We start from the raw sequence: 14,002 nt of genomic DNA, 5'->3' as shown, positions 1-14,002 counted from the left end.
CAATGATGCCATGAAGATAATAGTTACAGAAATTATTTTTGTTTTGTTTTGTTTTGTAAAGTGCTGAGGTTTGTGCCCAGGTCCCTGCACATGAAAGTCAAGTGCTCCAGAGCAGTGTTTTTAGCTAGGCAACAAATTGTATGGTACGAGAACTAGGATATCTTAAGTGAATCACAGGTGAAAATCTTATAAATTGCGAAATCTGGAACTGCCTGGTGCACCAAGATCTTGGGTTTTATGGGATAGAAATAATGTCAGAATTGGTTAATAATCAGAATAAGGTTGAAAGAGACACTGTGTAGAGCTCTAGGGTGTGTGCGACCCTTGGGTACAGGGGCTTAATTAATAAGAGAACCCCACATAAGCTTCATGCACTTTGTATTGTTTCTTAGTTTTTACACACACACACACACACACACACACACACATAACGTCACACCCTGTTTATGCCAAGAATGTCTATTGCTTTCATTAGAGTCTTTATAAGTTGAAGACTCTAAACACACTGGCAAGGCTTGTTTTCATTTCTGATAGAAACTATGCTGAGTTTCCAGTAGCCTTAGTTTAAGAGTGACGACCAAATTGTAGCGTGTCCAGAGGAGGGTGACCTTGATCATAAGAGGTCTTAAAATCTTGTGGTGAAACAAATGGTTGAAGTAATTGCAAATGTTCAGTCTGAAGAAAAGGCTAATTGGGAGCTATTGTAACTGTGTTCCAATATTCAGAGGGCAATGACACTGGCCTTCTATTTTTCTGAAAATGTAAGAAGACATGTGTTGATCAGCGGGATTTGACTGAAACTACGAGTGAACTTTGTAATAATTTCAGGGCTCCTGGAAGAATTGGCTATCTTGGTATTTACTTTCAATTTTTTTCTGTCTAACAGTAAAATGACTAAATCTTAGATTGGTCTTCGAACTATTATCTAAAATGCTTCATTTATTTGTATGTGGAATCACTTGGTTTATGCGTTCAACTCATAAGATTTGAGGTCTAAGAATCATGTAAGTTTCTGGCCCATTTTACAGATGAGGAAACGCCTGTTTTGTGAAATTCGGTGGCTGTGGATATGCAAGGTTTAGCAGTGAGTATTAGAAACCATCTTGACAATTTCCTTCATTCCTTTTTTTGCACCTCACCAGAGGTAAGGTAAATTTGTTCTATAATGTGGAATGGAATGCCAGGTGATGCAGGTAAAAGATGGTATGTACACTAGCATTATGAACTGCTAGTATTTAATAATGAACATAATCTTTGTTGGAATCTAACTATATTGTTTAAAAAGAATAAGAGAATTTTAAAACAGCAATTTCAATAGAAAATTTGTTAACTAACAACTTCCTTATTAACTTATGAACCTCTTCCTGCAATTCAGTTCTATTTTTTTCTTAATTTTTTTTCTAAAATTGTATTCTTTTTATAAAAATATATATTTACTGGAAATTTATGTGCAATGATTTTCTACATAAATATTTATGGAATTGAAGGCAAAGAATAGACACAGTGGAGGTATCCTGCCAATAGGGTACAGGTAGCACGGATATCTCTTACCATCTTAACCGACTCTTTTGTTTACAGCACTCTTCTTTGTGGAGGATATTACATAATGCTTCATTCTCAGTAGGCCTCCAATTTTGACTGAGACAAGTCATCCTTCAGTCCATTCTTTCTCATTCAAAAAAAAGAGTATACTATAATCAGAGTGAAATTCTTTTTAAAATCCTTATTTTTGTGGTGCCACATCTAGCAGTGCTCAAATATTACTCCTGGTTGGGCTCTGGGGACCTTATGCAATGCTGTGGTTCCAAAACTGTTTTGTTTTTGTACCAGAATATTTAACTCTTCCAGACGCTTGAATTTTATATTTGAATCCAGTCATGACTGGTCTTTTTTTTAAAGATGAAGTTTTAAATATAGTTGGTATATGGTTTTTATTCCCTTTGTGTAACACAAATAAGATATTTGCATCATGTTGCAAATTATATTTGCATGCCGTAGACCACAAGTGATCTATGAAACCATGGAACTTAGAGAGCAATGAGTGTTTGAGCTCTTTAGACAGTTCTGTTAATGAACAAGGTCGAGTTTTTTATTTTTTCAGTAAATCTAATCACAAGGCAGCTTTGTAATCCATATTCTGTCATCCATTGTGTAAGAGGAGATTGACCTTCTTCAAAATTAACAATATCCCAGTGGCCACAACGATGGTTAATAATTGAAAGTAAACTCAAATTTCTCATAAAAAGCCAGGCCATATATATTTTCTCAGCATATGAAGTTATTTGTGTGAAAGCACAGAAGGATTTGAGATGAGCCCTGAAAGACAAAAACAATTTTAATATAAAAAGGCAAGAAAAGTAGATTTTCCAAAGAGAATGCAAAAGCAAGGATGTTGAGTATAGAACACAACAAAACTGTTGATAACATAGATCAATACAATTCATGGTATTAATAGAGAGTCAAGTTAAGGGAACGAAGAAAACTTTACAAACAGGCTTATATCCTACCGCGTGGAAAGTAGTTTAGAGGGTTTTGAGTAAACTTAGAATTGAGTTCCTATATGACCTAGCAATCACACTTTTGGTTATCTATCTTTAGAACAGAAAAACATTCATTCGAAAGGATTTATTCAACCATTATTCTTTGAAACATTCAGTACAAGAACTAAGATTTTTAATCAACCTATGTTGATTACAAATTATGATATGCAATCACTTATCTGCCCTATGACAGAGAAGTGGATTATGAATAAGTTATGTAGCACTGCACTGTAGCACTGTCATTCATTGTTCATTGATTTGCTCTAGTGGGCTCCAGCGACATCTCCATTGTGAGAATTGTTGTTACTGTTTTTGCCATATCTAATACGGTATGGGAAACTTACCAGGCTCCGCCATGTGGGCAGGATACTCTTGGTAGCTTGTCAGGCTCTCCAATAGGAACGGAGGAATTGAACCCGGATTGGCCATGTGCAAGGCAAACACCCTACCCTCTGTGCTATCGCTCCAGTCCAAGTTAGCTATACATATATATTTATTTATAGTAGACTACTACACAGCTACAAAGAAGGATGAAATCATGCAATTCCAACATGAATAGGACTGAAGGTAACATGTTACATGAAGATGATAAAGAGGATGATGTTATTTATATGTGCTATTATAATAAATGGTTGGGGCAATGCAATTATACAAAGGGGATACTTAGATCACTGTTAACCACAGATTTTAGGAAGAAAGTGGATGGGAGTGGAAGAAGAGACAGATGAGAAGCAAAAAGAGGCTGGTATCAAGGGGAATTAAGTACATCAATGGAGTTAAGGAATGATAACATCACAAGCGTTAGACTAGTAGAGCTAAATACCAAAATCATAGAGCTAAATATCCAAAATGTAGAGTCAACAGGACTGAAATCATGAGACCCAAACTTTAACATCCTAACATAAAATAGTGCCTGTCAAGATGGCAGATATGTTGTGGTGGTGGTATGAGAGTTAACTTGGAAATCTTGGTGGAGGGAAGTTGACATTCATAGTACAATTGTTGCTTGAACATTGTATTTTCAGACATATGAATAACTATCACGGTGTTTTAATAATATAAAATAAAAATATATATGGCAGGATCTCCTACCCTGCACCAGGCTGTTTTCACTGGGGCCCGTCAGAGGCCAGCTAGTTGAATCTTCCTCCCACCTAAAGCAGAGCCCCGGCAGCCAAAAACCTCCAGGTCCCAGCTGCAGCCTTGCCGAAGGCCACCCTCCACATACTCGGATGAACTTCAGCCACAAAGGAATTGTCAGAGGAACCCAGGTATGCAGGACCCATGGTTGAGATCTCCAAGCGTGCTCGGATTGGGACTGGGCCTCTTCCACTCAGATTCCCAGTTTTCCAGTGGCATCCACACCCCCTGCCCGTGGCTCCATGCAATCTCATCAATGGCTAAGATCCAGAGACTATAAAACAAAGCTCCAAGAAGAGAGCAATACAGAATCTCGCAAGGCAGAGTCTGGCAATCTACCCATGGCGTATTATATATGCCAAAAACAATATTTTTTTTTTGTTTTTCTCATTTCCCTGACCCTGAACACGACAGGGACAAATGGAGACGTTACTGGTGCCAGCTCGAGCAAATCAATGAACAACAGGATGACAGTGATACAGTAATATATGGCTACTGAACCTTTGTATTACTGATTTTTTTTGAATTTTTGTATCTGAAATCACAGAGAATCTTTTTTTCTCTAATATGAAACATGGACAGAGAGTCTGATGAAAATACTAGAAATGCTTATTTGATTAAAGATATTACATACTACATTAAATTTTTCTACAATTTTAAGTACAAATGAAGTTGATAGGTTGCCGTTTTTTATATATTTTGGGGGCAAGAGTTAGAGAGTATTCAATTACTTTTTTTTTAAAATATGGAACGCTTCACGAATTTGCGTGTCATCCTTGCGCAGGGGTCATGCTAATCTTCTCTGTATCGTTCCAATTTTAGTATATGTGCTGTCTAAGAGAGCACTATTCAATTACTTTTTGATAAAAATATCAATTGCATTGAGCAGTGTCTTACGAATGATTTTAGGAACTACACCTCTAATTTGATTCTATTAATGGATTTTAATCAAGAAAAATGTATTCAATCTATATTGCTTTGAGAGTATGGTTTGTTTTAGATTTAGGTAGTGAATGATTTAAGACAGTCCAGAAAGCAAGAGTTACCCAGCATAAATGTATCAGAGTCCCTGGAAGATTTATTGAAACAAAAATTATTTGATGCCACTACTTGTCGAGTCTGTTTCAAAAATTTTCTAGAAAGTTCCCAGGTAATGTCAATTGTGCTATTCCCTTAGAAGAGACTCTTTGATCACCACTATCCTAGGCTATTTCTCATAAGACCCATCTCAGAGTGAAATAGGTGAAATCAATTTGGGAAAAAGACTGAAATGTAGATGTTGAAGTTACATCACTATTGTAACATCCCAAAATGCCTTCTTATGGAAAACAGTTCAATAAAATGGAAATGATTTAAAACTTTTTGAGTCCGACCATCTGAATTCCACAATCAGTCATGCATCTTCCTAAACTTATACCTTACTCAACATCTCTGAAATCTCTTAGTCTTAAAACAGATTTTTTTATTAAGATTGCTGGGCAGTTTACATGCAGCAATCCAGCTTTAAAATGGAATGTTTCAATGTTTGACAGATGTGAAGTTTATTGTAGACGATGCTACTTAAGTAATTCTTTTTTTGAAAACTATAAATGAAATTGTATGACTTCTTGTACTTTAGAGCCTCAAGTGTGAATATTTCTTTATTGAACCTTGTTACTTTGTTTCACTTTGATGTCTTTGAGATGTCATATCAGAGATAGATTGTTTTCCAGTCAGAATCTATGACTAAGAAATAAGCATTTCTGAATTTTGACTTCAAGTTGGACTCCTTGAAATTGGAATAATTTTGAAGGCTAAGAAATTTGGCTGTCTTAAAATGTCAAAGGAGCAGATCTTAATTTTTACCTGTCTCTCCTATCCATTTTTGAATAAATTGAAGGAGGAAAAGATTTCTCTGCACCTGTGAAAACCTATACCCTTCAGGTGCAAGATTATCTTATTTTGAGGGGTAAGAAGCTAAAGAAAAGTGAGCAACTCAGGTAACCTGACAGGCTGTAAGTTGTCGCAAGTGTTGGCTTAGTTTTTGCTCTCTCTGGTCTAAACACAGCGATCTTGGTCTGTATGTAGATTGATGTGCGTTTTGGTGTTCCCTTGGCTTGTTGGTGTCTTTCGTGTACCTCTACTTCAATAGTCTCCTTGGTAGCCATCAGTACCTTGATCCTTTAAAAAAATCTTGAAAATATTGCTATTCAATGTAACCAGATTTTATGAAACATCAGCCTGTAAATCTCCAAGAAACTTTTCAGCAGTGAAGAATTCTGAAGCACTATACTTACTGACTCAAAATTTGCATTATAACAGATTCTTAGGTGATTCCTATTCCCTTGGATTATATAAATCATAACTGAGTGATCTTTACGATATTTTGGAGTCTGATATTTGGGAATCTTTTTCTATAATCTTTTTGACTACTTTATTTCCATATAGCATTCCATCTATCCTACAATAGTGTTCTCACAATTCATTCTGTTAGAATGGTGATTTTCCAGGGATGCAGTGGATTCAAATAAGTAGCTGCAATTCCCAGTGTAAACCCATGGTATCAAAATTGTTGCAGGAGCGGAAGGTATGGAATATGTATAAATGTTTAAAATATATTCTGTAGGTAAATTTAGTATACATTTTTTGATGAGGAAATACCATAATGGATAATGATCTCTCTGGGTCAGTTTTCATTTTTGCAGTCTCATATCTGAATATTTTTGGGACTACAGAATATATCATTTGTTCATATGTCTTTTGCAAATGTTTAAATTTTTCAATGACATTTTCTTGTCTTTATCATCTCCTTTTATATGTGTTCCTCTTAAAGGCTGACAAGAGGAATTGCCTTTCAGTACGGCCTACAAGGATACTGTTTCTGAACCCTTAGAACATATTGGTGTGGTAATGGGAGAAGACTGTCATCATCATCATCATCATCATCATCATCATCATCATCATCATCATCATCATCATCATCAATTGTCGAATTTCTCGATCAATCTCAGTAATGTCTCCATTTGTCTTAACCGTGAAATTTTAGAAGCCTCTCTCTACTCGTCCTTCCCAACGATGCCGCATTGGAGGCTCTTTCAGGGTTAGGGGAATGAGACCCAGCTTGTTACTGGTTTTGGTATATTAATACATCATGCGGACCTTGCGAGGCTCTCCCATGTGGGCTAGAAACTCCCGGTACCTTGCCAGTTTATCCTAGTGGGAGAATTAGGTTATAAGGTATCAATTCCGGGAGTTTGCTTTTTAGTCTCTGGCTGCTGGCTGTTGAAGGGATTCCCAGGTGCTGGGGGCAGTCCCTGGGTGTGACCGCCTAGCTACTGGGAAATGGGAAATCTGGGACATGGGAAGCCAGTTCCCATCGAGCAGGCTTGGAGGTCTCAGCACCAGGTCCCACACATCTGGGTTCCTCTGCTGGTACCTTCATGCGTGAGGCTCATCTTATCTTGTGCAAAGGGTCCTTGAGCATGGCTGTGGCTACGCTCTGAGGTCTTTGGCAGCTGGGAGCTCTGTTCGGGGAGGGGAGGGAAGGGAAGTTGGAGCCTACCCCCGCCCCTCGCCAAGGGCCCCAGGGAAGACAGCCCGTTGAGCAGGCCAGGGAATCTCTGTATAAACTTTAATCTGTCATTTTGTGAGTGTGTGGCCATAACAAATTACATAACTATATATTTCCTAAATGACTTTGGGCTACATTATTGTGCAAATATTATGTATTGTGTGCTATACTTGTTATAATGACAGGCAACTTAAAACATCCTGTGTACTTTAAGGATACATTCTGGTGGAGTTGACAGACAAAGTAAATCAAAGAGGTAAATTTTTTTTTTATTGAGTCACAGTGATGTACACAGTTACAAAGTTTTCCACAATTGCATTTCACACATATATACAATTTTCCAACACCCAACCCTTCAGCATTTTTTTTTTTTGCTTTTTGGGTCACACCCAGCGATGCTCAGGGGTTACTCCTGGCTTTGCACTCAGGAATCACTCCTGGCGGTGCTTGGGGGACCATATGGGATGCCGGGGATCGAACCCGGGTCGGCCGCGTGCAAGGCAAACGCCCTACCCACTGTGCTATCGCTCCGGCCCCCTTCAGCATTTATATTTCATACCACCAATGGTCTCAGTTCACTCGCTGCCCCCTATAGCTTCTATAGCAGACTATTTTCTTCTGCATTCTCTCTCTCTCTCTCTCTATCTATCTATCTATCTATCTATCTATCTATCTATCTATCTATCTATCTATCTATCTCTCTCTCTATCTAGATAGATAGATAGAAAGATAGATAGACAGATTTCTTACTCCTTGCCCCCTCAGTTTCCACTCTCTCTTTCCTTTTGGACCTTATGGTTTTCCATAAAAATAAAGAAAGGGTTTCATTTATATCCCTTTACCTATTTTCAAAACCCAGTTCTTGTCCAAAATAGTTCTTCTCCAAGTATTACTGTTAAGCTAGACCATTGTCTGTCCTAATTAACACTTTGCCCCCTTTCCCCCACCCTCTTACCCTCTTTCACCAAACTCAATACATTGACCAGTCCCCCTGACCCCTATTTACCCTAGCCTTGGTCTCATTTTATATATATATCTATATATATATATGTAATTTCACAAATCAATGCAGTAATTCTATATCTATTGTGAATAGTGCTGCAGTGAACATAGAAGTGAAGATAACATTTCTGTGGTGTTAACCTAGCAAGACTTAGCAATACTGCTTTTGAAAATATACTCTGGGGTCCCAAAATCAAACATGTTAATTTAAAATTTTGAACAAATATTGTACTGGCAGCAAATAATTACTTGAGTTAGTGAGTCATGGGCAGGGTTGGGAAGAAACTTTAACTTCATAAAGACATTTAGGTTGACAAAGGATGAGAGGTGATGAAAAGAAGGGGAGATCAAACAAGCAATCTAGACAGAGAAAATGAAAAATATAATGGATGTCTAGTGTAAAACCACTCATTGCATTTGAATAACAGAGAGAGGGACAATTTGATTTTGACTTCAGCAAGTCGGGATGAGTTTCTTGTAGCGTTAATACCATCAACACAATATACTATGTACATATAAAATCAATAAACACAAAATCTACATATTTTGTAGTATGTAGTTACGGTGGTATTAGTGCTAGGGAAACTGTAATGCCTAAAAATTGCTTTGGGGATCTGAGCAATAGTACAGTCCATATAGCATTTGTCTTTCATGTGGATGATCCATTGCACTCGATATGGTCCCTGAGCCCAGTAGGAATGATCTGTGATGGAAGAGACAGGACCACCACCATGTATGCCAGCCCCCCTTAACAAAGCAGAACAAAAATGAATAAAAGTTGCTTTGGTTTAGTCATTTTCTTTACTGAGAAATCAGATACACATATAACTTTTGTTGTCCCTATTGCCTGAAATATAAAGTAAAACAAAAGAACTGGAAGCTTATTGTTCAAATTAAAACTGTATTGCTCTCAGTAAAATCCAACATCTTTCTCAGCATCTTTTGACTTTTCCTTGACCAGAAAGAAAGTTTAGATCATAAGCCTCTTGAGGAAGGCAGATGAAATCAATGTCTGTTTTGGGGGACATTCAGTTAGCTCGCCATTATTACCAAATGCCTGGATATGTGTATAATTGTTTTATTGTATAGCACAGCGAGTTTGCCTTGCAGGCAGCCAACATAGGTTCGATTTCTCTGTCCCTCTCGGAGAGCCCAGCAAGCTACCGAGAGTATCTGGCTGGCAGAGCCTGGCAAGCTACCTGTGGCATATTCGATATCCGAAAAACAGTAACAAGTCTCACAATGGAGGTGTTACTGGTGCCCGCTTGAGCAAATTGATGAACAATGGGATCCCACCTACAAGGACTGTCTCCTATGCTTTGTGACATTTGTACCCTGTCCATTTATACATGTATTCTGATATAATTTCATGGATACTTAATAATCAGAGTATAGCTTTTCTGTTTTTTGTTTTTATGTTTCGGCCAACATGGACATGGGTCAGGGGTTTGTTCTCTGTCTTATTTTTCAATGGAGCACCACCCTTGAAGGTGCTCCAGGGAAATTATGTGGTGCTAGGCATTAGAATGCAGAATGGTGGGGCAAACAAAATTTGTGGTAAATAACTAATTCAGTAGGCTACATCTTCCTTTCTTGTTCTTTGACTAACTTGAGTCTATTTTCTTTAAGATTAAAAGATGCAAAATAATTGTATGAACTCAAACTTGGTCAGATAATAAAGTGTGTGTATAGCCAGTTATAGTGCCAGTCATCAAATTAGCTATTGGTAATCTTAGATAATGTATACTATTTATAGACTGATTATAAAAATATTCTTTAAGATCATAAGATCTTAGTAGTCTAATCTCCACATCTGTTTCTCCACCCTTCTGATTGACATTAACCTCACAGCTGACATACCTGAACCCTTTAGGGAACTGGATTCCCCTCCCAACTGGGTTCTACCAGCTCGCAGGTTTGCCTTTAGCCTTCTCAGCAGGCTCACCTTCACATGCCCTGAACTGTCACACTTTTACTCATCACATACCACACTTTTCACACTTAGGCTTCCTGCTGGGTGAAGAGCAGCAGGGTAAGAAAAGAGCAACATTCAATGGAATTTCTCAAAGGCAATTTCATCCCTCAGGAAGGTTACCAGAGTTTCCCCTCAGCACAGGAAGAGTAGTGCAAACACCATGTAGAAGATGATTATATGCTCTCCAACTTCAGTGAGTGAAAAATCCTAAAAACAGATGACTCTATCAGTACCAATAACCATATTCGGCTATTGGTAGTAATTCGGCTCTCAGATTCATCCTCATGTTGAGGATGTTTTGATGAGCTCAAGTAAACAGTAGCACAGGTAGTCAGTAAAGCACCTAGTACAAGAGTCAATAACCAGAGTCATAGAAACAGTATGATATGTGACATAAAAAACTCAATAGAAGGTCTGAGCAACAGAGTAATCATTGACATTTCTGAAGAATAGAAAGTAAAGTTTGATGAAGAATCCCTAAAGACATCATAGTTTAGAATTTATCCAGAGTTGAGGAACATAATGACACAGATCTTAACGTCTAAAAGCACTGTCATCCCATTGCTCATTGATTTGCTCAAGCGGGGGCCAGTAACGTCTTCATTGTGAAACTTGTTACTGTTTTTGGCATATCAATGCACCACGGGTAGCTTGCCAGGCTCTGTCGTGCAGGCGGGATACCCTTTGTAGCTTTCCAGGCTCTCTGAGAGGGACTGAGGAATAGAACCCAGGTGGGCCATGTGCAAGGCAAACGCCCTACCTGCTGTGCTATTGTTCCAGTCTGTAAGGAGCTACCAGCCAAAAATTCACAGAAGCCTGTGGATACGTCAGTGACAGAATCCTGAGGCTGTGGGTCTGGCTCAGACCTGCTAACCATACCAGGAGATCTGCTGCTCCATGTACCGCCATTGCGGTCAGCACACATGTGCAAGATCCGCAGGTGGACAGCTCCTGGACAGCACTGCCACCAAATACACGTGTGAGTCCAGTCACTACAGTAACCAAGGGTAGTGACAGAAAAACACCCCACAATGACAGTAGCAGAGACAGAGCACCTTGGACACAGCCACTGGGTTGGGTGTGAGAAGCTATCTCCGCTGCCAGTGCTAGTGTGTGAGGGGTCCAGAAAGGTGCCCTGCTTGCTCCTTGGTCCAGGGCTGCCCTCACCGTGTCCACCCCACATTTTGACCCTCATGTCCTGATGTGACCTCGTTAGACCAGAGTGAGTACACACAACATATCATCATCTCCAGCTGACCCGTAAGAGGGATACTTCCCTTAAAACTCTGTCCCCTATCCACGAATTGAGGGGGAAACTCAGAAGTGAGGAATTAAAATTCTAACAAAACAAAAAATTGAAGGAAAGACCACCAACTCTCTTGTGAGTCAGCTGACTTACTAGAGCCCAGAACCTTTTTTTTCTTAATTTTTAAACTTTTTTTCCTTAGTTGTTTAATCTTTATTGAATCACCACGAGATAGTAGAAGCTTTCATGTTTGGGTTACAATATCACAATGAACAAACACCTATCCATTGAATTGGGAGTTCAATTTCTAATGATCAAGCAATCCTGAAATTCATATGGAACAACAAACGCCCACAGGTTGATAAAACAATTCTTGGGAAAAAGATGATGGGAGGCAACACCCTCCAACCTTAAACTTTACTACAAAGGGGTAACAATTAAAACAGCATGGTACTAAAATAAAGAGAGAGCCGCAGACCAATGGAATAGGGTGGAATATCCCTACACACAACCCCAAATGTATGATCATCTAATATTTGTTAAGGGAGTAAGGAATATGTAGTGGATCAAGGAAAGCCTCTTTTACAAATGGTGCTGGCACACCTGGGCAACCACATGCAAAAGAATGGGCTTAGACCTCGACCGACCTGACACCATGCACAAAAATCAGATCAAAATGGATTAAGACCTCAACATCAGACCACAAGCCATTAGGTACATTGAAGACAAGGTTGGCAAAACCCTCCATGATATTGCAGCTAACGGTTTCTTAAAAGATGACACACAACTGACAAACCAAGAGGAAACAGATAAACAAATGGGACTACATTAACCTAAAATGGTTCTGCACCGCAAAAGTGACCAGAATACGAAGACAATCTACAGAATGGGAAAGGTTATTCACCCAATACCCATCAGATAAGGGGTTGATATCAAGGGTATATAAGTCACAGGTTGCACTCTACAAGAAGAAAGCATCCAACTCCATCAGAAAATGGGGCGAAGAAATGAACAGAAACTTTCCCAAGGAAGAGATATGAATGGCCAAAAGGCACATGCAAAACTGTTCTACATCTCTAATCATCAGGGAGATGCAGATCAAAACAACCATGAGACTGCCATGAGACTCACATCACAGAGACTGGCACACATCCAAAAGAACAAAAGCAACCTGCTATTGGAGAGGATGTAAGGAGAAAGGGACCCTTCTTACACTGCTGGTGGGAATGCCGACTGGTTCAACCCTTCTGGAAAACAATATGGACGCTTCTCAGAAAATTAGAAATTGAGCTCCCATTTGACCCAGTAATAGCACTACTGGGAATATACCCCGGAGAAGCAAAAAAAGTATAGTCAAACTGACATCTGCACTTATATGTTCATTGCAGCACAGTTTACAATAGCCAAAATCTGGAAAAAACCCGACTTCCCAAGAACAGATGACTGGTCAAAGAAACCTTGGTACATCTATACAATGGAATACTATGCAGCCGTTAGAAAAAATGAAGTCATGAACTTTGCATATAAGTTTATCAACATGGAAAGTATCATGCTAACTGAAATGAGTCAGAAAGAGAGAGACAGACATAGAAAGACTGCACTCATCTGTGGAATATAAAATAACAGAGTAGGAGACTAATATCCAAGAATTGTATAAATAAGTTTCAGTAGGTTTGCTCCATGGCTTGGAAGCTGGTCTCACATGCTGGGCGAAAAGGCAGCTCATATAGAGAAGAGAACACCAAGTAAAATGTGGTTGGAGATCCTGCCCGGGAAGGGAGATGTTTGCTGAAAGTAGAATAGAGACTGAACACAATGGCCACTCAATAACCCTAATCCAAACCACAAAACCCAATTGTTGAGAGAGGGATCAAAAGAAAGTAGGTGGGGGGGAATGATACTGGGTTTATTGGTGATGGAGAAAAATCTCTGAATGAACGATTTGAGGCTCTTACCCCAACTGCAAAATGAACTGCCATAGGTAGACTGTAATTACTTTCAAACACTTGTGACCTTCTAAAATATTAATATTCATTGCACTGTAGTACTTTTGTCCCATTTTTCATTGATTTGCTCGAGAGGGCACCAGTAATGTCTCCTTGTTGTTACTGTTTTTGGCATGTTGACTATGCCACAGCTTGCCACGCTCTGCCGTGCGGGCAGAATATGCTTTGTAGCTTGCCGGGCTCACAGAGAGGGAAGGAAGCATCAAACCCGGGCCTGCCATGTGCAAGGCAAACTCCCTAACCGCTGTGCTATCACCCCAGTCCCCAATTAACAAACTTAATACAAGCATGGAATATTGAGAACAATAAGATCAAAAATGGCACTTAAATACAAAGGCAAGCCCATCAGATTCAGGGCAGATCTAGCAAATGAGATTCAATGAGCCAGGTGAGAATGGTTGGATTATAGTTTTCTTTAAAAAATCAATGTAATGAACACCTGATAAAGTACACTCTAGAGTGATCAACTTGGAGATTTGAAGGAATGATACAGAGCTCTCTGAATAGGCACAAAATTAGCGAGTTCATAGGCTTGGAACAATT

The 14,002-nt window shown here is 39.0% G+C and overlaps 1 non-coding gene across 1 annotated transcript; it reads right to left on the bottom strand.

Moving 5' to 3' along the window:
* Positions 1-4,419: 4,419 nt before the first annotated feature.
* Positions 4,420-4,526, bottom strand: LOC129400405 (U6 spliceosomal RNA). Its single transcript, XR_008627648.1, has one exon. It is a non-coding gene; the product is annotated as a U6 spliceosomal RNA (small nuclear RNA).
* Positions 4,527-14,002: the final 9,476 nt, after the last annotated feature.

The sequence above is a fragment of the Sorex araneus genome, chromosome X, assembly GCF_027595985.1.
Source record: "Sorex araneus isolate mSorAra2 chromosome X, mSorAra2.pri, whole genome shotgun sequence".
Taxonomy (NCBI): domain Eukaryota; kingdom Metazoa; phylum Chordata; class Mammalia; order Eulipotyphla; family Soricidae; genus Sorex; species Sorex araneus.
This window is presented reverse-complemented; position numbering and strand designations above follow the sequence as displayed.